The following is a 12585-nucleotide window of genomic DNA, read 5'->3' on the forward strand; positions in this document are numbered from 1 at the left end:
GTTTTGCCAATAGTCACGTGGTATAGCAGTAGAGATGTTGGTGCCACGAAATATACGTCATGACCAGTCTACCAATATCTATGGTCGAAGGTTAGAGCTGAGTATCTATTCTCATGTTCAGGGATTGTACAAAGATTAAGATAACTATTCACTTTTGTGTTGTTTGTTACCTTACGAGGCATAATCCATCCTGTGCTACTTTTCTGAAAATGTGTTTGCACAGGGGATTGCGACGGTGTTTCATTATTTAGTGTGTCTATTGTTGTTGTAAATTCTCTATGGTAAACTTTCTGTTGGCTTATAGCATTAGATCTTGTCCTACATTTCTCACATTTCCAGTTTGTCAACAATTTAATATCTTCTGCAAGGGATGGATCAACTTTTTCATATCTTAAGTGAATTAGTAGACAGCATTCATTGCACTTCACACCACTTTTCACATTTTTCTTGCATATTTTACAACGAGACGAAATTTCATCACATGGAACTTGGGTGCTAGGATCTAGTCTTTTATCAGTGTGAGTTATACTACGATTTTTTGTTATCATGTACGAAAGTTCATCACATTTGTATTTTAATGTATGTATTTCTTCTATTAGCGCCATAATAATTTAGTTTTTACAGTCCTTTTTAAGTTTACTATTCAGTTCATGTTGATCACATTTTGCACATAACCATATTTTCCATTTCGAAGTCGCATTTGCACATTGAAAATGAAATATTGTTTTACATTTCACACATGTTATTCCTTTGTGAGCTCGCTTTTCACAGTAACAATAACCGGAACCGAGAAATACGTTCATATCACTGTTGTAGGACGTGGTTGCTATGCAGGCAATGTCTTTATAGCGTTTTTATACGTCCTTAGTCTTTATTTCGGTTGTTTTTCCAGCAATATGACACACCAAGCACATATTATTACGGTAAACACTGAATTGTTTGCACTTTTCACACATTTTCTCGCAATTTCTTTGTTTACTAACAGGAATATCACACTCGCGATTTACTTCGGCCGCCATCTTGCACAGGATTGGAAGATATGTGTTTGGTAGATGTTTAAAAAAACCTTAAGGCAGTTTCTATTGCAAGGATCATTTTATACAATAGAAGAGTTCCTGAACTACAGTGTTTAACATTTCTTGTATTGTAAATTGCAAATGTATGTCCAAATTTGCATTTGTAATACCGAATATTTTTATTGTAAACATATATTTTGCAATATTTATTTCTCTGTAACACTTATTATTTTGTAATCTTTATATATCTCTAAAGTGTATTTTTTGTAGTGGGACCTAAGTTACTGTTTACTGCTTTTGTTTTGTAATCTCTATCTATCTCTAAAATGTATTTTTTGTAGTGGGACCTAAGTTACTGAGGAGATTCCATGCTGACTCATGTTACATTTTGAAGTTAGTGTTTTATTATCTTGACTTTTTTCTGTCTATAAACCTTTTTTTTCCTTGATGGACATTACTAAGTGTTGAATATGAACTGTCTTTTTCTCATTATTTTCTCTAATCACTATTGAGTTCTTACTGCCTGGTGACTAAGATTGTCACAGCAGTAGAAACCAGTTACCAGGTCTCTATTTTCAGAAATGAGGACTCTATTTTGTGGGTTACATCCATGACTAGGTCTTTCACACTTTCCATCAGATGAACTTCCATGCAAGTCACTGAACAACTATGACTTAATGTTGTGGTGAAGATGGCAAGAAACGATTCGCTCGAGCTATGGCTTTACCAGAGCACTATGCAACTTATGTAGTGACAAACCAGCTTTACTAGGTTGCTCATCTTCCATTGTCCATTGTTTTCTCTCTCCCTTGCTTTAGTTCTTCTTTCTTCTAATAACAGTCATTGCTAATGTTGATTCAACTGTAGGAACTATTGTTTCTGCTTCTGTTGGCTTTTCCTAGCTTCTTCCAGATGCTTCTTCTTAAATTCTTCATATTTTCCTTCACTCTTTAACTTGTTATCACGTAGGTCACAAATATAGGGCACTCTGCGCCAGAGAAGCCACAACGCCAACGCTCGACCAGGGTGGGAAGATCCTCAGTTGTGGTTGACGGTGAATCCTCGACAAACTCAGTGGGAAGAAGTAGTAGTTCACCATATAGAATCTCAGCAAGCAAGGCATTCAAATCTTCTTTGTGGGTTGAGGAAATACCCAACAGGACCCATGGAGGGCCTCTGACCATAGGTACTGTGGCACATTAGTGCGGCCTGAAGAGTACTCTGCCACCGCTCGAGCAGGCTGTTCGCCTGTGGGTGGTAAGCCGTGGTGTGAAATTTGGCTACACTGTAGAGTTCACAGAGTCGAGCAAAGAGGGTAGACTCAAACTGGTGCCCTGGACAATCACGAGAGACGGGACAGCCGAAGCAAACATCCCACACCAAGACGAAAGAACGGGCGATGATCTCAGCCGTGATGTCAGTAAGTGGAACTGCCTCAACCCAGCGGGTCACGTGGTCGATGATCAATAAATGGCATCTGTAGCCCTCGGAAGAGGTGTGTGGATCAATGACATTGATATTAACATGCCAAAAACGCCTCTTTGGAATGTCAAACTTGCCCAATGGAAGTTGAGTGTGCTTGCCGACCTTGCTGTGCTAGCACGGAATGTACGCACGACTCCAAGTGCTACAGTCATGCTTCGCACCATGCGAGACAAAGTGCCCTGTAACCAGCCATGCATGGCTCACATCCGAGGGTGACCTAAACTGTACAAGGCAGTAAAGACCCTATGATGAAGGGTGGTAGGTATCAACGGGCAGAGTGTACCCGTAGAGGTGACACGAAGTACAGGGATTATTGACCCAGATAGTATATGAGCTGGACAGAGAGCGATGATTCATTGTCTTATATTATTTGCTGTATATCATCGTTGTCAGCTTGTAGTTGGACGAGCTCCTCCAGATTCAGTGGTGCGGTTAGCACGCAGATGCAGGAAAGCTAGTCTGCCACAACATTCTCCATGCCGCGAATATAACATGCATCGGAAAAGTGCCGACAGATGTAGTGCATATGGTGGAAATGACACGGCGGAAGGTTCTTAGCCAGATTACGAATAGCATCCATGAGTGGCTTGTGATCTGTATATATCATGAAATGTCGCCTCTTGAGGTGACTATGGAAATGATGAATTGCCTCATACATAACGAGGAGCTCACGATCAAAATCCAACCACTTGCACTGGCTCTTAGTCAGTCCCTTGGAAGAGAAGCGGAGGCGTTGGGTGGAGTAGGTGGTGTAAAGCGCCCACAGCTGAGTCACTGGCATCAGTCTTGATCAAGACATGGGCCTCAGGGTCTGGTTGGGCGAGTGTGACGGCTTTGGCGAGGGCTGTTTTAAGGTTACCAAAAGTGTCGAGCATGGGTTTGGCCCAAGTTCCGTTTTCCAGTGGTGTTTTTGCTGAAGAGAGCGTCAGTGAGGGCCATTTGGACAGAGGCAGCTTGAGGAATATGGCGACGGTAAAAGTTTGCCATACCCAGAAAATGACGGAGCTGAGCATATTCCTCAGGGAGAGGAAGATTGAGTATGGTTCCGAAACGAGAACTCATCAGTCGGAGGCCATCGGCAGAGACAGTATGGCCTAGGAAGGTAACTGATGTGGAACACAGTTGAGATTTATCACAGTTGATCACCAAGCTGTTGGCAGTGAGGGGCGAACGGACTGCATTGAGGTGAAATTGATGTTCTTCAGCAGAGGAGGAAAAGATCAGTATATCATTATATCATCTAAGTAAGCATAAGCAAATGGCAGAGGGAGCAAAATGGAATCAATGAACCGCTGCCACACGTGTGCAGCATTTTTCAATCCCTAAGGCATGTAACATTATTGAAATAGGCCGAAGGGTGTGATAATGGCCATGATGATATGCCTTGGAACAATCTAAAACAGAGAAAAAGTTAGAACCATGGAGTAATTGCATGAAATCCTAGATATGTGTAATGTGGTAGTTATTGATAATGGTGTGAGGATTAAGGGACCTGTAGTCCCCGCACATGCATAAGGTGGCGTCCTTTTTGGGCACAAGGTGAATAGGTGAAGACCAGTTGCTATCGTAGGGGTGGAGGATGCCGAAGCCAACTGATCCTGAAAGATCTCCTTTGCGCATTGTAGTTTGGATGTGTTAAGGTGCCTGGTCTTAAAACAAACAGGTGGGCTATCAGTGGTGCGAATCCTATGCCAAATGCCATTACTGATGGCTGATACTTGCATAAGAGGGGTGGCAATAGGGGTCAAGTAGCTACCCCCAGGTAATATAGGTTCACTGACCTTGGTGAACTGGGGTGGCGTAGGTGGGGCATCAGCTGAAGTCGGCAAGAAGCAATGCTTGAGTGGAGCATGCAGATGCATCTTGTGGATTCGTCCGCGATGGTGAGAAAACAACAGCAGGTGGTGGAATGCTCAACACAGGAGCAGACTGGTGAGAAGACGCTTTAGAGGCGTGTGTTGGACCACCTCGTTGCTGGTCTGTAGATAGGCAATGTATGGTACGCTGTGCATGTGACAATTCAGTGGAGGCAGAGGCGATGCAGGTGCATAAGGCATCGTTCTGGGTGGAGAGTTTGTCGATTTGTGTGTGCACGTCCGACAGATCAGAGAGCCGTGTAGTAATGCGCTCGACCAGGCACACATGTGGAAAGTGTAGCCATGGACACAGAGAGTGATGATGTGCAGAACTCGTGTGAGCATGGAACTGTAGATCAGATGCATGGTGGAGCACAATGGCCTGGAGGTCTGGTGAAAGTTCGTAATGGTATAGAAAATCCAACCCGGTCACAGGTTCCTCCACATCAGAAATGTGGAAGGTGTGAACCGGTGATAGGTGAAGCGACATCTTGATGGAGCCATGGACTGCAATAGAAGAACGATTGGTGGCAATCGAGGTGAGGGTAGAAGGTGACAGTGCGTCGGCAGCGTGCTTGGCCAGGATTACGCTAACATCAGCAACAGTGTCGATGAGAAAGCGAATGCCTGTTGACATGTCTGTGGTATAGAGGCGTCACATCATTGAAGTGAGTGGTGCAGCATTGGATGATAGGCGCCGTAAAGGAATGATGTGGGACATGGCACCTAAACGTGCCCACCTGTCATGTTTGGGAAGGCACAAGGTGCACAGCAGTAGCAGGCAGCATTCCTGTAAGTAGCATGGAACCAGGACAGCGGGTAGGCCGATTGGCAGGGTGGTGCAGGAGGGGGCTGCAGTTGTCTGGGTTGGGGCCGGTAGCCAATTGGGTTGCTGCCTGGGCAAAGTCAGTGGCTGTTGGGAATGCGCTGGCAGTACCTCCTGTAGGCTGCTAGGTGGCAGCTACTGACTGGCAGATGAGATGATTTGATTTGATTTATTATTGGTCCTGTAGATCATACAATTTGTACAGCAAAGCACATCATGATATAGGACAAGTCAATTTGAAAAATGATGTTAAAATGGTATATGACAAGAGATGAGAGTAGCGGCACATAACTCACAGAGCAGAATACATATAGGATATATAGACAAAATATAAAAAAAATGTGGTGTGTGATGAGAGATGATGGTGGTGCATACTGCACATAGCAGAATACATATAAGAGATACAGACAGAATATGAGTAACATACAATAATTAAATTATCTCACTAACAAGGGAACATCCCCATCGCGCCCCCCTCAGATTTAGTTATAAGTTGGCACAGTGGATAGGCCTCGAAAAACTGAACACAGATCAATCGGGAAAACAGGAAGAAGTTGTGTGGAACTATGAAAAAATAAGCAAAATATACAAACTGGGTCGTCCATGCGTAAGATAGGCAACATTAAGGGCAATGTCAGGCAAGGAGTGCCGTGGTCCCGTGGTTAGCGTGAACATCTGCAGAACGAGAGATCCTTGGTTCAAATCTGCCCTCGACTGCAAATTTTGCTTTCTTTATTTTCGCAAAGTTATGATCTGTCCGTTCGTTCATTGACGTCTCTGTTCACTGTAATAAGTTTAGTATCTGTGTTTTGCGACCGCACCGCAAAACCGTGTTATTAGTTGACGAAAGGACGTGCCTCTCCAATGGGAACCGAAAACATTTGATCGCAAGGTCATAGGTCAACCGATTCCTCCACAGGAAAACACGTCTGATATTTTGTATACGACACTGGTGACAGCATGTGCGTCACATGACAGGAATATGTTGTCGACCCACCTAACTTGTACACTTGGCGAATGGGTGAAAAGATTCTTCTACCTTGCCCGATTTAGGTTTTCTTGTGGATGTGATAATCACTCCCAAAAAAGTGATGAAAACATAAGAGTTTCGTCACATAAACTGAAAATAAAAAATTAAACTTTTTCACTCGACGGAAGATCTGAACCAAGGACCTTTCGTTCCGCAGCTGCTCACGTTACCACGAGACCACGGCGCGGAACCAAAGGTGTAGGTGTGCCAACTGAGGGTGATGGAGATGTCGTTCACGACACGGGGTGTCGGTGACAAATGATAGTGTAAGCCTGAACCACCACGTGTAGATGAACCTCTAGTGGGTGCAAACAGTGTGGGCTGGCACACAAAGTTCATAAATGACGAAAAAAAGTACAAAATAACTCGCTATGAGATGACGACAGTGTCGGAGTCACCACTGTGGTTATCAAGAATGATCAGTTGGAGACAACACACACTAAGTATGAAATATGCATTTATTAATCACTGATACATAACAAACATGGCGGTAGAACAAGTTACACACTGAAAAGTGCACACTAGAACAAAGCAGTCCAAAGAAGCAAAAGTCACAAAGATAGGGTGCTCTGCGCCAGAGACAACACAAACTTTTGCCTCCTTTTCTGTCTTTTTGCTGCTGTTAATGGCATCCTCTTCTTTTAACCTTAAAAAGAACTGTTTCTATTTTTACAATATTGGTTGAAACTGGGAAATTTTTAGTAGTGCTATTAGTTACACATTCATACAAAGAAGTAAAATATCGAACAAGATAAAATTAGCTCTAATACTCTCCTTAATATAAAAACTGAATTACATGAAAGTGACTCACATTACTTGAAAGTGCATGCTGTTGTATTGCATTATTTAGCCTAACCTATAATTAATCTACTTCAATTTTATACTGTTTATGTAATACATTAGGGTATGTTACCTGCCAATTACTTGAAATGAAGGTCCAAAATCTCCAATAATTCACACACTAATCAAATGAAAAATATATGGCCTTATAAAAATGGCTACTAATTATTGAGAGAAAGCAGTAGTGGACAACAAACCATTGTTACCATACAATAAAAAAATGCATCCATTTCAAGCAATATCTAAAAAGTACCAAATTTTAAACTTTTGCAAATCATGTGTGTCTTACTTTACATGGAATATTGTGATCATCTGTTTACACTCTCTCTGGTGGCTTATCTTTTTCATAATCTGTGTTTTCTATCATTAGCCTGAAGTGATTCCTGTTACGTATTATTTCTGTAACACCTATTTTGTTTGCATCTTTCTTTACTTCCTCTATCCATCCTATGGTTTTCTTTATAACATAATGAAAAATTTTATTTTCTTGTGCTGTCATCTTGAGTAGCCATAAGAGACTGATCTAGTATGGCTGCCAGTAGTGTAGACTTTTCGCCGTCACACTGTAGCAGTCCATTGCCTGGGGTACGCCATGTTTGCTGTTGTTGCCATATGATAAAGAAATAAAATAAATGAATAATTTTCTTTGTAATCCACGTTTCTTCCATTCTTTTTAAATGTCCAATACAATTTTAGCCATCTCTTTCTCATTGTATCTGTGATTTTTTTCTGTATTTTTATATAAATCTTCATTTCTCTTTTAATCCATATATTTTCATTGTTTTTCTTGGGACTAGAATTTTTCTCAGTATTTTCTTCTCTCTTTCTCTGAGTCTCTTAGTTTGCCTTTCTTATTCTATATTAGGCCCTCTGTTGCTTGTATCCTAAATACTGAATTATAATATCTAGTCTTCGCTTGGATGGATACCGATTTCTTATTGCAGCAGTTTTGTGTTAATTTGTGTGCAAATTCTAACTTCTTTACTCTTTTTTTATTTGTTGTGTTATCCATTACCAAAAGAATTTAAATTTATCAACTCTCTTAATTTTTTCATACTTTGTTTTCATAAATGTACTCGGTTTTTTCGTCAGATATTTTTATTCCACTCTTTTCAGTGATGTCAGTTAGTAGATCAAGCATAACAGTTGCATCTGTTTGGTTTTGAGTTATCTATTCTATATCATCTGCAAAGGCCAAAGATTTTACTTCAGATTAGTTCTTTTCTTGTCCCGTGTTTATACCTTTTATGCCTCTGTTTTGTAATGTGTTTTCCATGTTTTTACTATTTTGTCTAAAACCAGGTTACAGAGAATTGGGGACAGTCTGTCTCAGATTCAGATTCTGTATTAGTCATTGAGCATTATTACATGCTATGGACTTTGTCATTTCATTTAACCTATTAATTTTATAAAATACATTTTTACTTATTTAAGTTGATATTGGTCATGTCTACAAATTCTTCTAATGAATAGAATGGGTTAACCAGAAGTTGTGTAACTTTTGCTTAAATACTTTGACTGGCATGCTTGAGGCATGTTTAGACAAATTGTTATATATTTTGTGGCAAGAGCAGAGAAGTATAGATTCTTGTATTGTAGTCATGCCTTCGATTCATTACACCTAAATTTGGAAGTTCCGCAAGTAAACAGTTAACACTATCAAGAATATAAAGATTAATAACCATTAATATTCTATATCCAATGAACAATGGTTTACAGTGTGTCCTATTATCTACCTTTGCCATTACTCTGAGTGCTTTCTTCTGGATCACCAGAATTTCACTTATTTTTTTGTAATTGTAATTGTAATTTTATTTATCCTGTAGATCATACATTGTGTGCAGAGAAGCACATGATGATACAGGACAAGTCAAAAATGGAGATGAGATGATACATGGTTAAAATGATCATTACAGTGAATTTATAATGGTACATAATATACATGTAATGCCAAGAAACATAAAAGTGTATAGGTGGATATTTTGTGAAAAATTCAGAATTGCATACTATTTCTAAATAAGTTCACATTATTAAAGGAAAGAAACATATAAGCAAATAACATGGAAATTGAAAAGTGCCATATACATTTAAAAAAGCATTACTAAGGAAAACAGTTAAGGTGACACACGTCTGTATTAAGGTGTTCAGGTTTACATAAAAAGTACAGAACATGGACAGACCAAATTTTTATGTTTCAGGATATTCATCTATACTATAACAATGCTTTTGGAATAAATATTTATGGACAGCAATTTTAAATTTTGAAGTGTCTCTTATTGTTTTTATGCTATTATGTAGATTATTGTACAGTCTGTTTCCTGTTTGCAGTGGTCCATTCTGTTTTAGTGTTGTGTATGCATGTTGCACATATACATCCTTCTTTCTCCTTGTGTTATACAGATGGATACTCTGGGTAGTCGATAAAAGACTGTTGCCATTTTCTAAGATTTTCCTCACAAATATTATTCCTTGTAAGTTATATAGACATGGTAGTGGAAAGATGTCAAGTTTCTTAAATAAGGGCTTGCACGAGCTTCTTGCGGCAGTATTTTCTATGGTTCTTACAATTCTCTTTTGGCAAATAAAACAACTTTTGTTGGCAGATGAATTTCCCCAAAAGATTATGCCATATCGCAATAAAGATTCTGCCTGGGCGAAGTATACATTTTTAGCGTCTCCTTTGATGTGCAACCAGAAAGAATTTTGATAGTGTAACAAATGGTATTCCGTTTATTTGTAATGTATTTTGCATGTTGGATCCATCGTAAATCTTCTTGGATCCATATTCCGAGAAATTTTCTAGAGCTTACATTTTCAAGGGTTCTGGTAAACAACTCTATAGCTGGTGTTAGTGGGCATTTATTTTTCACTCTGTGTAAGTGCACTGTAACTGTTTTTCTGTGTTTATTAGTAATTTGTTTCCAGGAAACTGATCTGTAATGTGGATGGTACACTTTTTAATGTCATGCAGTAACTCTTCTCTGGTCCTTCCTTTTACTGTCACATTTGTGACATCAGTGAATTTTATGTAATTATGGTGTGGACTGGTCAGTTCCAAGTCATTTACAGGGAGTAGAAACAGAATTGGTCCTAGAATGGAGTCTTGTGGTTCACTGTAGTTAATGCTCTGCTTTTCTGTGTGGTAGGACTTTTATCTTGTTCTGTTCTTAGATAGCAAGCTCAACTACTTGGTCTCTATTATGGAGATATGATTTGACCCATTCATAAGCTGAGCCCCTAATACCTACAGATTCAAGTTTCTTAAGCAAGATGATGTGATTGATAACACTGAATGGTGTAGAGAGGTCCAGAAATATGGCTGAGATATGCTCTTTGCTATATATTGCATTTAAGGCTTCATTTAGGACTGCAAAAATAGCAGTCTCAGTAGATTTAGATTTTCAGAATCCTTGTTGTGTATTTGAAAAGTAATTTTTTTCTATGAAATTGATTAGTCTTTTATAATAGAGTTTTCAATTATTTTGGAAAAACCAGATAGTAATGAAATAGGCCTGTAGTCTGATACTTCTATTTTTATACCTTTCTTGAACAGAGATTTTACTTTTGCTGTCTTCAATTTTTTCTGGGAACACCCCTTATGATAGAAAACAGTTACAGATGTTGACAAGTGGCCTGGATATGAGGAGAGCACATTTCTTCAAGATGTAGTCAGGGATATTGTCCGTACCAACAGAGAATTTGGGCTTCAATTTTTTGATTATAGCAAGTATTTCCTTTTCATTGGTGGGGTATAGAAAAATAGATTTATTATTTGTAGCATATCTGGACTGATTTCTGGGAGTACACTGTAAGTTTTGATTTATAAGATGTTCAGCTATCTGCAGTAGGAATTAAATTTATTTGCAATTTTTGTAGATTCAGTTATCACAGCTGACTTCTCCATTAGGCAGTTAATATAATGGAAATCTGTTTGTCCTGCTGCTGTTTCCTTCTTTACAATATTCCATATGGCTTTCATCTTTTGGTGGAATTTTTTATGTATATTTCATTTGCCATTATTTTTGCTTGTTTGACATTTTTGAAGATCTTTTTATAGGTTTTGTAATAAGTATCAAATTATGGTGATGTGAACTCTTTGGACAATCTGTGTAACTATCTTTTTTTGTTTGAGGATACCAGAATCTAGAAGTGATCCATTTATGTTGTGTTTTCTTTGTGTATATTTTCCTCTGCATTGGGGGGGGGGGGGGGGGGAGGGGGAGGCACAATTCAAAATAGTAGGAAAAATTACTGATAAAGTTATATTTTCCACCTGTGTGTTTGCAGTTATAAATCTCTTTCCAGCTCTCTTTGCTGAAGTAATGGAGAAAGTATCACCCGCCCGGTTAGCCGTGCGGTCCAATGCACTGCTTTCCGGGTGGGAGGGCGTGCTGGTCACCAGCACGAATCTGCCCAGAAGATTAATGTTGAGGTCCAGTGTGTCAGCCAGTCTGTGGATGGTTTTTAGGTGGTTTTCCATCTGCCTCGGTGAATGCTGCCTGGTTCCCCCTATTCTGTCTCAGTTATGCTATGTCGGTGATTGCTGCACAAACACTTTCTCTATGTATGCATACACCATAATTACTCTACGAAGCAAACATTGGGGTTATACTTGTCTGGTGTGAGACGTTCCCGGGGGGGACGGGGGGTTGTCCACTGGTGGCCAAACCACTCAATAACCCTGGGTTCAGTGTGAGGCGGCAGAGGGGTGAGTGGACTGCTGTAGCCTCTTGTGGGGTTGTGAACCACTGAGACCTATGGTGGGGACAAAGCCTCTCCATTGTTTCTAGGTCCCCAGTTTCATACAATGCAATACAATACAATACAAAGGAGAAAGTGATTTATATTTTCATTACTGTATTTTCTACTGGTGGTAGTTAGGTAGGGTTTAAATTGCATCTCAGTTTCTGTACTCAGAGAGAGTTTTTGAGCTGTGTGATCCCCAAAGAACATGTTTAGTATTTCTATTTTATAGTTCATTTCTACAGTTACAATGGTGGTAGATGAAGTCTTTGTGATACAAGTTCTGTGAGACACAATAATGAGGTAGTTTTTTTAAATCATTTTGTAAGAGAATTTGGATTTCACTTAATTTACTAGTTAGTGACTGCACATTTTGATGAACTGAACCAAGTTCGGTATACTGTCGTACATATTCAAATGTCATGTAGAACATCAATCTCTTCAGCAGACATATAACTCTTGAAAGCCTAACCACTATGCATTCATGAGATATCTATGTTAGTTTATTGCAAGTATGATACCTAAAAATTTTGCATTTTGTTTTTATATTTTTGCAGTCTTTGATGGACTGGACTACATATTCTGGGTCTTTTTCTCATTTAATAGTAGACATATATGTCTTTAGGATTATGTTTCCCAGTAAGTCGTTTATATGTACAAGGAATAGAAATGGTCCTAATTTAGATCCCTGTGGCACTCCATGTTGAACCTAATGTGTTTGATAGATGACTGCCTGAACTCACCAGTTGCTTCCTTTTGTTAAGGTATCATTCTATGAGTTTTAAACTT

This window comes from Schistocerca piceifrons, chromosome 7 (genome assembly GCF_021461385.2).
Source record: "Schistocerca piceifrons isolate TAMUIC-IGC-003096 chromosome 7, iqSchPice1.1, whole genome shotgun sequence".
NCBI classification, from domain to species: Eukaryota; Metazoa; Arthropoda; class Insecta; order Orthoptera; family Acrididae; genus Schistocerca; species Schistocerca piceifrons.